The sequence below is a fragment of the Lepidochelys kempii genome, chromosome 1, assembly GCF_965140265.1.
Source record: "Lepidochelys kempii isolate rLepKem1 chromosome 1, rLepKem1.hap2, whole genome shotgun sequence".
Taxonomy (NCBI): Eukaryota; Metazoa; Chordata; order Testudines; family Cheloniidae; genus Lepidochelys; species Lepidochelys kempii.
Genome location: NC_133256.1, coordinates 113,070,099 through 113,084,079, shown reverse-complemented (window position 1 = coordinate 113,084,079; position 13,981 = coordinate 113,070,099). Strand labels below are relative to the sequence as shown.

Below are 13,981 nucleotides of genomic sequence, written 5' to 3'. Positions count from 1 at the left end.
AGCTGTGGCTTCTCTGCAGAGTTCCAGCAGAAAAGGCTTATCACCGGAAGCTCCTCCAGTCATTTTGATGGGTTGTCTTGGGGCCTGCGTGGACTAAGAACCCACTTGTGCCAATGGGCCTAACTAGAAAATTTTCCAATGAAACAGAGTTTCGTCAGTAAGTGCCAGTTCGTCAAACTTGAAATTTCTTGCAGAAGTGAGTTGAGTTTGCTAAACTCCCACTGCATCACAGGAAGGGACCCTGCTGCAACCCTGCTAATGTTCCAATGGAAGCCTGCCTGGTTCCCTACCAGTTCTCCTGATGGGCTGCTGGGGATCCTCACCAAGAGTATCGCCCTGTGCCAGGGACTTGGGCTTACAGGATCTGTGGCTCTGGGGCAGCCCCACCAGGCAGACTGCCACCGGGCTAGAGACCCAGAGCTTTCAAGCTCTCTGGCCATCTGGCTCCCAGCAGCACGGACTGAAATTGACATTCTTGTCAGTGTCTGTCATAAATATAAAGGGAAGGGTAAACACCTTTAAAATCCCTCCTGGCCAGAGGAAAAACCCTTTCACCTGTAAAGGGTTAAGAAGCTAGGATAACCTCGCTGGCACCTGACCACAATGACCAATAAGGAGACAAGATACTTTCAAAGCTGGAGGGGGGGGAGAAACAAAGGGTCTGTGTCTGTCTGTGTGATGCTTTGGCCGGGGACAGAACAGGAATGGAGTCTTAGAACTTAGTAAGTAATCTAGCTAGATATGCATTAGATTCTGTTTTCTTTAAATGGCTGAGAAAATAAGCTGTGCTGAATGGAATGGATATTCCTGTTTTTGTGTCTTTTTGTAACTTAAGGTTTAGCCTAGAGGGATTCTCTCTGTTTTGAATCTAATTACCCTGTAAGGTATTTACCATCCTGATTTTACAGAGGTGATTCTTTTTACTTTTTCTCCTATTAAAATTCTTCTTTTAAGAAACTGAATGTTTTTCATTGTTCTTAAGATCCAAGGGTTTGGGTCTGTGTTCACCTATGCAAATTGGTGAGGATTTTTATCAAACCTTCCCCAGAAAAAAAGTGGGTAAGATTTGGGAGGATTTGGGGGGGGGGGAAGACGTTTCCAAACAAACTCTTTCTCAGTAACCAGTGTTAGACGTTTGGTGGTGGCAGCGAAAGTCCAAGGGCAAAAGGTAAAATAGTTTGTACCTTGGGGAAGTTTTAACCTAAGCTGGTAAAAGTAAGCTTAGGAGGTTTTCATGCAGGTCCCCACATCTGTACCCTAGCGTTCAGAGTAGGGAAGGAACCTTGACAGTGTCATTATACTAAAAGGTAATAGCAGCTTTGAAACTGACAAGAATGTCAATTTCAGACAACACCTGCTGGTCTAGGAAGTGTTTTTTTTTAAGAAAAAAGTTGAAAAACTAGGCCCTGATCCTTGGAAGTCAACAGCAAAACTTCCACTGGTTTCAGTGGGACAGGAGTGGCTCCTAGTGAACAGCTTTCTGTCTCTCACTCCTTAAATCAAAGACCATGTGTTGGTGTTTCCAAAATGAAGTTTTTTGGGGCTTTCTGGTTTGTGAAAAATTTAAGTGTCAAAAATTCTTGCAAAAGCAGAAATCCCAAATTTCAGCTAGCTTTAGTCCCCCCAGCCCCATCCCTTTTCAGGTCTCAAAGCGTGCTACATTTCTATGGTACTATTTACTGAATTGAAAAAGATAAGCATAAAGTATTAGTTGTTATATAACTATCAAGTCATTGTGCTGTAAATCTGAGTGATGGGAGTTAATATCACAGTAATATTTTTTTATTGTGAAATCATTATTAAAAATCACAGCTGCTTCAAACTGTGCAAGATGCTGGATTTGATGGACCACTGATTGAGCTCATATGGCACCTCTTATGCTATTACTATACTTAAAATATTTGTATGCGAATATTTTACACAGAGGAGTGGGGGTGACTGTGCATTGTGTGTGTGAATGTGTGATCTTCATTCTAGGTGACTGCTATGTTAAAACCAAAGAGATTGCTAGATCTTAGTGAGAAACCAAAAACCCCACTGTCACCAGAGAGCAACTGAGGACCCCATAAGTTGCTGTTGCCCAGTGCCATTTTTTTGTCCAACTGGAAAAAATGAGCAAACGACTATTTTCACCCTGCTATGCTCAGTCTATGATGAATCTCCCTCCCCGTCACATAACTGTAAAGTGACCCAGTTTAGGTTCATAATCCAGATGGACGATTACTGAGTCCACAGATCTTAAATGAGAGAGGCAAGGAATGCAGCTTACTTGTTTAAATTACTGTACTCAAGAGTCCAAATTGTGTGTCACATGTATCTCCTTAAGTAAGTCATGTGAGCAGTTTCTCTCTTATTAAGACAGACCAAAGGCCTTTAATAACAGTAGCGCTGAAAAGAAAGGATCCTGTTGTAAATAGTGTTTTGATTTAGTCTGACCCTTCCGTAGTGGAATCAAAACTTAGTAGAAAATAACTGAAGCTGTGATTGTCCTTTGCATGTCACTGATTTGAACAGACTTCACAAGGCAGTGGTTCTATGATCTGGAGCCATTTACTCTGATATACTTTCAATTCATACTTTTAAAAAATAAAACATGACAGTGTCGGAGTCAGATGCAGATGTCCTGAGTTTGTGTGAGAATTGCTGTGAGGCACAGCTGACAGTGGGTATGTACAGATACAGCTCTATATGCGTTTATTCAAGAAATTCTTAACTCCAACATACTAGCACTGAACATCCCCAAACTTTGGGTAAGATCAGATCCAGAGTAGAACTTTGCAATTCTGCCTCCTCTCTAATAATTAACATACAACACCACACATTGCTTGTGGTTGAGATGTAAGGGCCTTTACTCAGAAGAATATATGTATCTGGGTAGGATAGTCATTTGTTAGGAAAAAGTAAACCTCATGCCCCCAGTAGCTCAGTTCTCTGCAGCACATGCCATAAACTGAACTATTGGAGGCATGAGGAAATCATTGTAGATAATCAAGTGTAGTTTATCTGATTTATGCTTGTGGTACACAGATTTTCTAACTTAAATAGACAATCGTTATAGCCATTGTCCTTATCTGCAAGCAGCAATGTTCCAAAAATTGAACACATTATAGAACTGAGGTGCTACTGGCAACAATTAAATGAATGGGATAAGTCCCCTCACTGTACCCTGGAGCAGATCTTGGTTTTGTTCTGTTCGAGTCCCAAACCATACACAATGGAATCAAATCTCAGAAAAACATCTGATTGTCCTTATTTTTGTCTTTTTAGTTTGCTTTTATTACAAATCACCTCAAGGGATGACAAACTAAAAAGGTGGCAGTCAGCCGAAGGAGAGGAGCACTGTGCGCCTGCCTTAGAAATGTACAACAGCAGGATATTCAACTTGAAAAATGTGCCCAAAAGGATTCCAGGGAGCTCTGTAATGAGAGTGAGGCAGTAATTCACATATGTGTCATGGTCTGGAGTTGCTTTAGAAGTGTAATACAATGGTGCTTTCCAATAAATAAAGCAGAGCATGAATGCTTGTCTGCATTGCATGCTGTTCTCATACAGAAATCAGTTTTCCATTTTTTATTTTTAAATATAACATTGGACCTCTTTGCAAATTCTAAGTAAGCACTGCTGTTTGCTGACATGAACAGCTGATTCTGTAAACTTTACTTCAGAAAGTGCAGGTAATGGCTATAAGGAATTCAATCAATAAATAAGTTCTCTCTTCATTGCTGAGAGAAGTCACCACCAAATGACTGTTTAATTCTCTAAAGGTGGCTAACTGTATTCTGTCATTTTGGGGAGGGGTGGATGACATTTGAATCTGAAAGCCATGAGCAGGAGAGAAGCAACCAGTAAAACTATTTCCCTGGAGATCTATCAGAGGGTTTGCAGATCACCATAGACGCAAGGCACTGTTTGCAAGTGTAATATCTGTAGAAAGATTAAAGAGGAGCAAGAACAGAATTTGAGCTCCAGGACGGGGTGAGTAGACATATCTGCTCCACCTGTGATTTCTGACTTACATCTGCTTAGTTAACTGTCAAAAACAAGTTTTTAATATTGTCACTTCTGCAGAGCCAATATAACTGTCAAAGAAATCTGTATTCCTCAGGCATCATCAATATCATCATCGCATACATTTCCAAACTCTTAGATTCCAGAATTGCTATTATTGGTCTTTACGTGTGTGTGTGTGTGTGTGTGTATTTTTTTACTTGTAAAAGGTGTCAAATGAATAGGTGTGGAGACTGAAGCCCTCTTTGACCACTGAACAGGTACAACATGGGCAATAACACCTGTAACAGATGTATTCCTCTGCTCAGTGTCCTGGAAGGACCACTTCTGAAGGTCATTGGCATCATTAAGCCATTGGCTGAGACTGCCAAGGATGTCCATTACTGTCATGTGTAGAACATATTATCTCTATACCGTAGCACCTGCAGGCCTCAACCAAGATCAGGGACTGCATATGTTAGGTACTGTGCATTCATCTAGGAGACAGTCTCTTCCCCAAAGAGTTTACAGTATGAGTAAACAACACAGATAAAGAGTGGGACAAAAGAAGTTTTATCTCCGTTTTGAAGATGGGGGATAGCACTGCTTTTTTATGTTGTAAACACTAGGAACTGCACCTGCAGGGTCAGACTCCCATAAACGGAATTGTTTACCAGTGTTTTACATTTGCAAATAGCATTTTAATACATTCAGAAAAAAGATGGGAATGGCATTCCTCTGTGTCAACTCCCTAAGTTCTATGGCATTGTATTAAACCATATTGCATCTGAGTGTTTGTCAAGTATGATATGGAAGTGGCTAATGCTGCAGTCAAACACATTTTTCAAAGGTAACACCAGCTTTCTTATTGCATTTACCAAATATATCTACATAGAATGATATTTTGTAAGACATGAATCAACACAGCATATGCTACAATGCTTTAACTTTGTTTTCATAATTGAAAGAAGCTGCTTTACAAGCATCTGTTCTAGTCCTGGGGATGTATCTTGCCATAGTTTCCCACTGAAAACTCCAACTGAAGTCACTGAGATTTTTCTGGATAAAAAAAGGATGACAGACTCTGGCTTCTAGTCTTTTAGCGCTGGTTGTGCTCTTTGAAACCTAATAATGCATCTTATTCCTATTTTAATTTATTTTGAAGTAAGTGAGCTTCACCTGCTTAAAGCTGGGATTACAAAGCTGTGGTTAAGGGAATGTGCAGAGCCACTATACTGTTGTTTCCTGGTGCAGGTCTCATTTTTTGTTTCTGTATTTTGGAGCAGGGGTGTCTTGTTCTCTGGGATAATGAGTGCATATATGCCCTGCGCTGTGTTCTAAAATGTTCCCGATACAGCTTCTCCAATGCTTAATTTGTAATGAAAGAGTTGCCGGGGCTCAAAGCAATTTTCTTTGCATTCATAACTGATGCAGCAAGCCCAGAAGTGACGAATCTACGAACTGCCAAGCCCAGAGGTGCCTGGGCTCAGCCCTGGCAAACCCTGCCACAGATAACACACTGAGCTTCTCTCTTTGCAGAATATGTAAAGTGAAAATATGTTGGAAACTGTTTCTAATCCAACATACCCTATGCATTTATGATGCATCCATCAGGATTTTTCCGAGTATAGTCACAACACACAAAAGTCACCCCACACTATGAATACCTTTTTGAAAACAGGTGCTTGTCATAGTCATAGACTCATAGAGTTTAAGGCCAGAAGGGACCACCAGATCATCTAGTCTGGGTTCCTGTAAATCACAGGCCACTAACACCCCCAGGCACCACCAACTAAACCCAAAAACTGGAATTAGATCATAGTATTACAGCCCTCTGGGGACTAAACGCTTATGTGTCACAGGCAGAGAACTGGAGGGACTGGGGTGCACCAATGCCTAAGGCCCCTGCAATGGGAGGGAGTTGATTAAGTGCCCAGATAATCCTGGCAAGTGGTCCACACCTCATGCTGCAGAGGAAGGCAAAAACCTTAAGGTCTGGGAATTCCTTCCTTACCCCACATATGGCAGTCAGTTAGACCCTGAGCATGCAAGCAAGATCAAGCCAGCCAAGTACCTGAGGGAGCAACTGAGCTTCATAAGTTTCTGGTGCAATTAGGTTTTCCACAATGGCATATGGCCCTCCTGGAACTGCTAACAGCAAATATCTCCAACAGCTAAAGATGGGACACTAGCAGGGGAAGGGATCTGAGTTGCTACAGAGAACTCTTACCCAGCTGTCTGACTGGTGGGTCTCACCCACATGCTCAACTCTAATGTATCTTCATATTTAGGGTTGGGAAGGAATTTTTCCCCAAGTCAGATTGGCAGAGACTCCCACCTTCCACTGCAGCATGGGGCACTGTGACAGGATCTCTGGGCTACAGCTTAGAACTGGGGTATTGCTGTGCCCCCTTAACTCTCCAGCCTGGGTTGTCTCTCACAATGCTTTGCTAGTGACAAACAGCAAACCCCTCCAAACTCACTTAGTACAACAGCATGTGGAGCCCCACACCCAGCTAAATTACGTAAGTGCTCCCTGAGCCACTCATGAATCATACAGAGAAAGGCACCAGCAAATCTCCCCAGCCTCCAGCCTTGCACCCCCAAAATATACCATCTTGCATTGATCATCAGCCTGGCCATTGTAAGTTCATTACCCAGTCTGCCCCTCCCTTGATGTAGAGAGGACACACACAAGCCTTTGTAAACTGAGCTGCAATATCCCAAGCACTTCAAGCAAAACACACTGTTTTAGGTAAAATATAAAACAGATTTATTAGCTATAGAAAGATAGATTTTAAGTGATTGTAAGTGGTAGGCACAAAAGGTCAGAGATAGTTACCAAAGAATATAAAAGGTAAGTGGACAGTCTAAGTCTTAAACTTTATTAGACTAGGCAATATGTGGGTCAAGCAATTTCTCACCCCACTGGACATTGCAGTTAGATTATAGTTCTTAATACATGGGCTTTCTCTTTAAGCCTGGGACCAGTCTCCTCAGTTCAAGTCTTTGTCCTCCAGTGTTCTCGTTGCTTCCAGCAAAGGTGGGGGAGGAGAAAGGTAAAAGCATAATGCCACTGTCCCCTATTTTATATCCTCAGTCCATGTGCCTGGAAAACACTAACGCAGACATATCCTGGTGGGCTTTGCTAAGTTACAGAGTTGAGCAATCCCCTATTGTATGATGCTTATGCAGCCCTCTTACAGCATTGTAAATCCCTTGATTACAACTCCCCTGTTAATTAATGGTCACTTAACACCCTCCTGGGAGTAGATCACCACCTAGCAGTAGAAACTCTCTAACTTACAACATATTTCAGTAACAACCATACAGCAAAATCTCATAACTTCATACACAGTAATGATATACATATTTGGACAGAATAATGGATTTCAGCAGATCATGACCTTTCATATGGTATCTTACATGGCGTGCTATGTATGAAATATATCATAATTATATGACAGGGTGAATATTTTTTCCAGGGTGCTGCTTTGAGGTACAAAATGCTACAGGCATGGGTCACTTTCTGGTGTAAACTAGAGTAAAGGGTGGAGTCTCTAATTTGAAGTCTTTAAATCAAGATTTGAGGACGTCAGTAACTCAACCAGAAGTTATGGGCCTATTACAGGAGTGAAGAGGTGAGATTCTGTGGCCTGTGATGTGCAGGAGGTCAAACTAGATGATCATGATGGTCCCTTCTGACTTTGAAGTCTATGAGAGAATGCTCAGAGCACTGGCCCACCTCGCCCAGTTGCCCATCGTCAACTATGGCTGTCCCTGACGATTCAGAAAAAGGAAGAAGAAAAAAGAAAACCAACAATTAAACAGCCCCCACAAACCCAGAAGACAATGGAGGAAACATTCCCTTCCTGATCCCTGCAGGTGACTGGCTGAAGCCCTGCAGTTTGAGATTTTAGCCATGAACTGGAAGAAACTATCCAAGGCTGATGAGTGATGCACCTCCTGACAAGCAACCCCATCATACAATCCCACTCATAAATTTGTCAAGCCCTATCTTAAAATGAATTAAGTTGTCCACTAGGAGTTGTGATGAGCACCCTTATGATAGCTAAGTGATGGGTACTGAAATGCTTTGATAGATTCAATATATAAAAACAGAGGGGAGTAATGAAAATCTGTCATATAGATGTGTGAAAAACTAGAAACAATTTAGAGGAGCTCTTTGCCAGTGCTTGAACATCTGGCATTTTCTGCTTCATGAATTGTAATCTTTGATGAGGATGAGAGGGAGGAGGGGCATTTCAAGCTGAAGGAGCAACAGAGGAAATTTTTGATGAAAACCCATGTTGGCTTGGAGGTATGTTGAAATCTCTGTGGCTGTGTCTGAAGATTCTGTATAGCATTAAACTTTATAGGACAAAGGCTCATATTAGTAACCTAGGAGGTGCTTGGCATTCAGAGATTCTAAGGCCAGAAGGGACCACTGTGATCATCTAGTCTGACCTCCTGCATAGCATAGGCCATAGAACTTCTCCACAATGATTCCTAGAGTGTATCTTTTAGAAAAATGTCCAATTTTGAATGTTGCTGGGGAATATCCCTGTTCTATGCTTGGTGGATTGGTTAAACCTTTACCTAGGATGGAATTCACATTTACTTTGTGTTACCTTGAGAGCAGGACAAAATTTTCCAAGTTTACGTTTATTGATAATTGCCCCCCCCCCCAAAATGTGATTTTTGATTGAACCCACACGTGCTTTACAGGTTTTTTGACCATCTCTTATAACATGGGACAAAATGTGAGAATTAGGCATAGCTCTGCATTGGAGGCAGTGTGCGCTATCCATCCCTTCCCTAGCCTACCTAACACACAGGTGTGTGGGTGCAGAGAATGTATCAGCCTTTAGGATGGCTACACCAGTTTCTCAGGCATACCTAGCCCACTGTGTGAGAAGGCATGACACCATAACATCACTTTTGGCCTGCCTCTTCCCACTCCCTTTGGGGCAATGTGAAATACCAAATCACATGGAGGGAGCGTCACTTGTGCAAGGATGGAGGTGGGGTAAGACTCTTTGAGCACTTTGCCCCAGCACTCATGCAAGGATGAGCCACAATCTGACCTGTAAAGACACATCCTGTGGTTAATACAGAACTTCTGTATCACCCAAGGCCCAATTCTGCTACCCTCACCAGTGCTGAGTAGCACTTTACTCTACAAGGAATAATACAGAAATCATTGGGAACTGCTCACAGAGTCTGAGTCTGCTCTGCAGGCATAAAGGAATTAAATCTGGCCCCAGAAAATGAGAGTTTTTTCCACAAACCTATTTTCTGTGAGGTTGGTTTGAGATTCGTGCTCATTGTTACATGGCAAAAGGGCCAACAGCAAAATCACCTGGTTAACAGGAAGAAGCTCAAGTATGAATTCAATACTCAGAACCAGATGTACCAGTAGCTAGGGCTCCCTAGTCCTCTACGGCCCCTAATTCCCTTTGTGCTGAAATTCTTTGTCATTACTGTAATTTTACTCTCATACATGTAGATAAAGCTGGCCCACAAAAGCAAAAAACCCTTCAAAAACGCACTGCGTAATTGTATTCAGCAGTGATGGAACTTAGATGTAAATGCAAGAAAAAATGGACTCTGCTTCCCATTTCTTTTACCCTATCTATTGCTCCCCTGTAGTACATTTAATGCACTAAATATCCTTGGCAATGATGCAATTTTAGCAATAATTTAGTTGGCTATTGACAGAGTAATGCTGGGTCTCCAAACCTGGAGCACATGGCACAGAAGCAGTCCTATTTATAAGTTCTATAGCTACTAGTTATACAAGCTCACTTATCAACTCCCTAGCTCAGTCTGTCAGCCTGTACCCTTCAGAATGATTCCTCCATCAATCTAATGTGAAATTACTGAGCGTGAGGAAGCAGTGCTTATTTTGTACTTTGCCAGTGAGCTGAGCTGTGTTCTTACACTAGCTTATAAAAGTTGCTCCTTAAACACTACAGATAAAGTCACCTGGAAAAAAAAAATCAATATGGTCCCTTTTGCCCTGAACAGGGAAAGTGAATATACCCACAGTGACTTGAAAGTAACCATTGTAGACCTAAAACCTAATCCTTAGATCTATCGTGTTTGTTCAGGGACAGAGAAAATGATGACTAGGACACACAGCAGGAGTCTAAAATTATCACTGTATATTTTTTAGCTATAAGGAACAGCCCTCCTGACAGTTATAAATACAGCAGTGTCATCTATATGATCCAATGCACAGCTGTATCCAACAGAGATCTGGACTGGACTGACAGTAACTGATGAGTCCACAGCACCATGTCCTGATACTGATGCAGCTAGATTGGATTTATTTGTAAGGGAAGTAAACTTGGATTCAGTTAGGAGCCAATCCTTCTTTTATTTCCTATATTTAACCAACAGCCTCTAGTCCATTGCCAGTGCAGCTTGTTAACACCTTCTGAATCAAATTGTTCAAGCCTTGAGTTTCCTGGAAAGCTGTAATAACTGCACAATTCAAATCTAGCATTCACATTATCTTTGTTCTGCTAGGGCAGGAGAGCCATGACCTGACCTTTCAGCTAGGTGCTATCATTTCCTCTTGAGTCTAATGCACTTGATCCATGCTGTCAAGGTAAATAAAAATGCATGTCTGTGTGTGTGTGTGTATATATATATATATATATATATATATATATATATATATATATATATATATAAGAGAGAGAGAGAGAGAGAGAGAGAGAGAGAGAGAGAGAGAAGTGAATGACTGGGACAGCACCACTTATCAGCCAGATGACTAATAAAACATGTGACAAGCATACTTAACAAGCATACACATCAGCGATTTGAGCAGTAGATGTGCATTCCTTAGTTCTTTAGACTTTTCTTGAGCATAGTAAATCTGCATGGTAAGCAACAGAAGCAGGTAAAATAATGTGCATGCAAATAACAACCTCCCCCCCCCCACACACACACTTCTCCTTTGTATCATTAGCTGTCATCCCTGTTCTGTTAAAAGTTCTACATTTCCAAAGCCATCCACCAGCAAGAAAACTAATTTTGTTACTCTGAGCCTTTTAACACATCCAGTACAATAAACAGACAAAAAGTGAAGGATAAAAGAATCATCTTGCAGTTCTAAGAAGCATTACCAATCTCATCTCTAGTCATTTTTTCAGCTCAGTTTTAAGCACTCCTTAATTTACTTAACGTTGCTCTTGAGCACATAGTACACTCCACACAATTTTTTGCATTGCAATGATACAGAAAAAGATTTAACACATTAAAAAAAAAAATCTTTCAACTCTAATTGATCTCATACAGCGCACAAGCTCTTCCCCCACCCTCTTCCTTTGCTGAGTTAATCTGCAGCTCTGTCAGCATAGGAGACTTACCAAAGGGTTTTCGAGGGGAGAATGCAGTTAGGCTCTCTTACACACTGGAATAGCTGCTACCCAGTAATGAAGCAGGAGCTGAGAAGTCTCACTCTTTCAAGAGCTATTCAGGTAGTGCAGCCAGCTTTCTCTAGCCCTCTGCATATACACAGACAGGCGCAGAGAGTGAGCGAGAGAGAGAGAGAGATGCAATAAACTGAGCATAATTAAGAGAGCTCCTTTCTACAAATTACAGAGGCAAGTGTTCCCTGTAGCAGGGTGGTTTCTTTAAAAAGCAGTCTCTTCCCAGGAAGCCTGCTCTTTAACTTTTTTTTTTAAATTGGAAAAAAAAATCTCTTTCTTGGAAATAAAGTCACTGATGTATTACAGTGAGGTTATTTTTCTTTTTTTATGATGAAAGTTTCATTGTGAAATTCAGTCTAGTTTGCAGTTGAATGAGAACCATCTCTGCTCTTTATAATCGAAGCAGCCTCTCAGCAAAGGGCCTTAGATCAACAGTCTCATGCATTTAATGACAGTATTTATGTAAGAAAGCATCTGCTCTAATAAATTCACCAGTTAGGGAGGTAATGGTTTAGTAAATATATATCAATGCCTTTTTCAACATACGCACCATGGGGAAAACAACAATGACGTGTGAATTAACATGAAGATTTGTAATAGACTTGAGGCACTTGAAAGAATTTTGAAGAAGGAAAATAAATAAATAATGCTCAGATAGGTAGGTTAGGTATCTAATACATGCCTAATATGTCTGATATAGGTGTTGGCTACTTGTCCCTAAGACATGTTGAGTAAAAAGTGTCAAGCAATTTCAGAATGTTATCGTATTTGGCAAGGAGATTTGAGGGATTAAAGAAAGTTAAATCTCCTACACAGATCCTTTCTTTATTAAATAATTCACTTTCTCTGTAGCTTTAAAAAATAGTCTTTGTTATATGTGGTGTCACCTTAGATAGAAAGCAGATGAAACTGTCCTGACCATAAGTAAAATAAGAAAGCATGTGTCTGTGTCACCCACACAAAAAAGTCATTGATTTCCTTTAATTTAGTAATATCTGTTCTTTAGCGAATAATAGCTTTTGGCACCTTGGCACACTATAATATAGGGTCATTGTTGGGACAGATGCCACCTGGTGATGAAAAAAAAAAAGTTGGACATATTAATGCAACTTTCCCCCATCGGGCTCTCAAAACAGCCAGCATTACATTGCAGGACCCTTGTGTGAGGATACTTTCAAGGACTGCTGCTTGGTACAAGTGGATGATATTGTTAGAAGTAACTTTGTAATAAAGATGGAAATGGGAAGAAAAGGAGAGAGAAAATAATTAACAAAAGCCTATTGAAATAAGTCACTACAGAGAGACTCCTATATTGATAGTTCTATCTAAAACAGTTTAAAGCCCTATTTCTGAAAATCTCCCCGACACTTTTATTCAGCTAGCTAATCATTGGAGAATGAAATTTTTTCCCCACACAGCTGTAAGCTCATGTTAATCTCTAAAGCATTAATCTGGTATTTAATTACTTTCCACAAAAGACAAATACTTCAGCAGCTTCACTGGCTTTATTGGGAGATCATGAAAGGTAAACTGGGCAGCAAGAGGCTATATCAGTGTTTTGACCCACTCCTACGGTTGGCTGGGCCTGGAATAAATATGAGTTCCCCACATTCAGTATTCCTATGCTGTACGCAAGAGGAGGAATGGCCTTGTTTTTAAAGCAGGTGACAGAACTCCCTGAATGACCTTGAACTTAGGGCCATATTTTCAAAAGGGGCCTCCAATTGGGGATTGAATAGGGTAGACACCCAAAATTAGCTGACAGTGTTGAAAATGTAGGCCTTAACTTCTATGCCTGAGTTTTCCTCCCAACTACAGAATGGAGATAATACCTAGAATAGTTACATCTGATGGAATTCTCTATACACTATTTGCTGCATGGAAACCTGCCCTTGTGAATCATATGCTACATTTCTTAAGGCTCAGTGCTCAGTCTCATAGGCCAACCAAAGGCTGATGGCTTGAAGGGTCAGCAGGACTGCCCCTAAGATCAGAAGGGAGTAGTTCTGCCACACCACACCATGTCAAAGACCCTCAGGGAAAGTTCCCAGCTCCTCATAGGCTTCTGCAGATGCCCCTCACAATGCTAACACAGCATGGCTGGACTCTGAACACATTACCACACTGGAGGGACCTGGTGGGCCACAGGTAGGTGAAGAGCAATGAATGGCTGTCTCAGTAAGATCCACCCCTCATGGAACTTGTCAAGCAATATCATGAGGGGGAAAAAAAAGGCCAATGCCAGACACTCTCATATCACTTGTTTATAAAATTAAATCTGACCGGCTTGAATGGCTGATATTTGACATCTTTTCCTGTTTGAAAATGAACTTTCTATCCCTCCAGCTACTTCTCCTTCCTGAGGTATTCATGTAGTGCCTCATGGAAGGAACAGAAAACAAAGAGGAAGAAGAAACTTTCATTGTCTTTAGAAAGAGCACAGGGGCTTAGCTCTTTTGGGAATATATGAACTCAATCTCTTCAGTGGTATAGCATGTGAAAAAATGCAGCTTACTCTAAAATGGCTGTGTGAGGTATAAGTGAAGGGGCTG

At 41.1% G+C, this 13,981-nt stretch overlaps 1 protein-coding gene across 1 annotated transcript in view; it reads right to left on the bottom strand.

The window, feature by feature from the left end:
- Nucleotides 1-11,473, bottom strand: part of ST6GAL2 (ST6 beta-galactoside alpha-2,6-sialyltransferase 2) — a 250,739-nt gene extending 239,266 nt beyond the window's left edge. Inside the window, exon 1 of the mRNA XM_073351066.1 lies at nucleotides 11,367-11,473. The gene's annotated coding sequence lies outside the window, so the exon portion shown is untranslated. The remainder of the gene's footprint in view (nucleotides 1-11,366) is intronic.
- Between the last annotated feature and the right edge of the window lie 2,508 nt (nucleotides 11,474-13,981).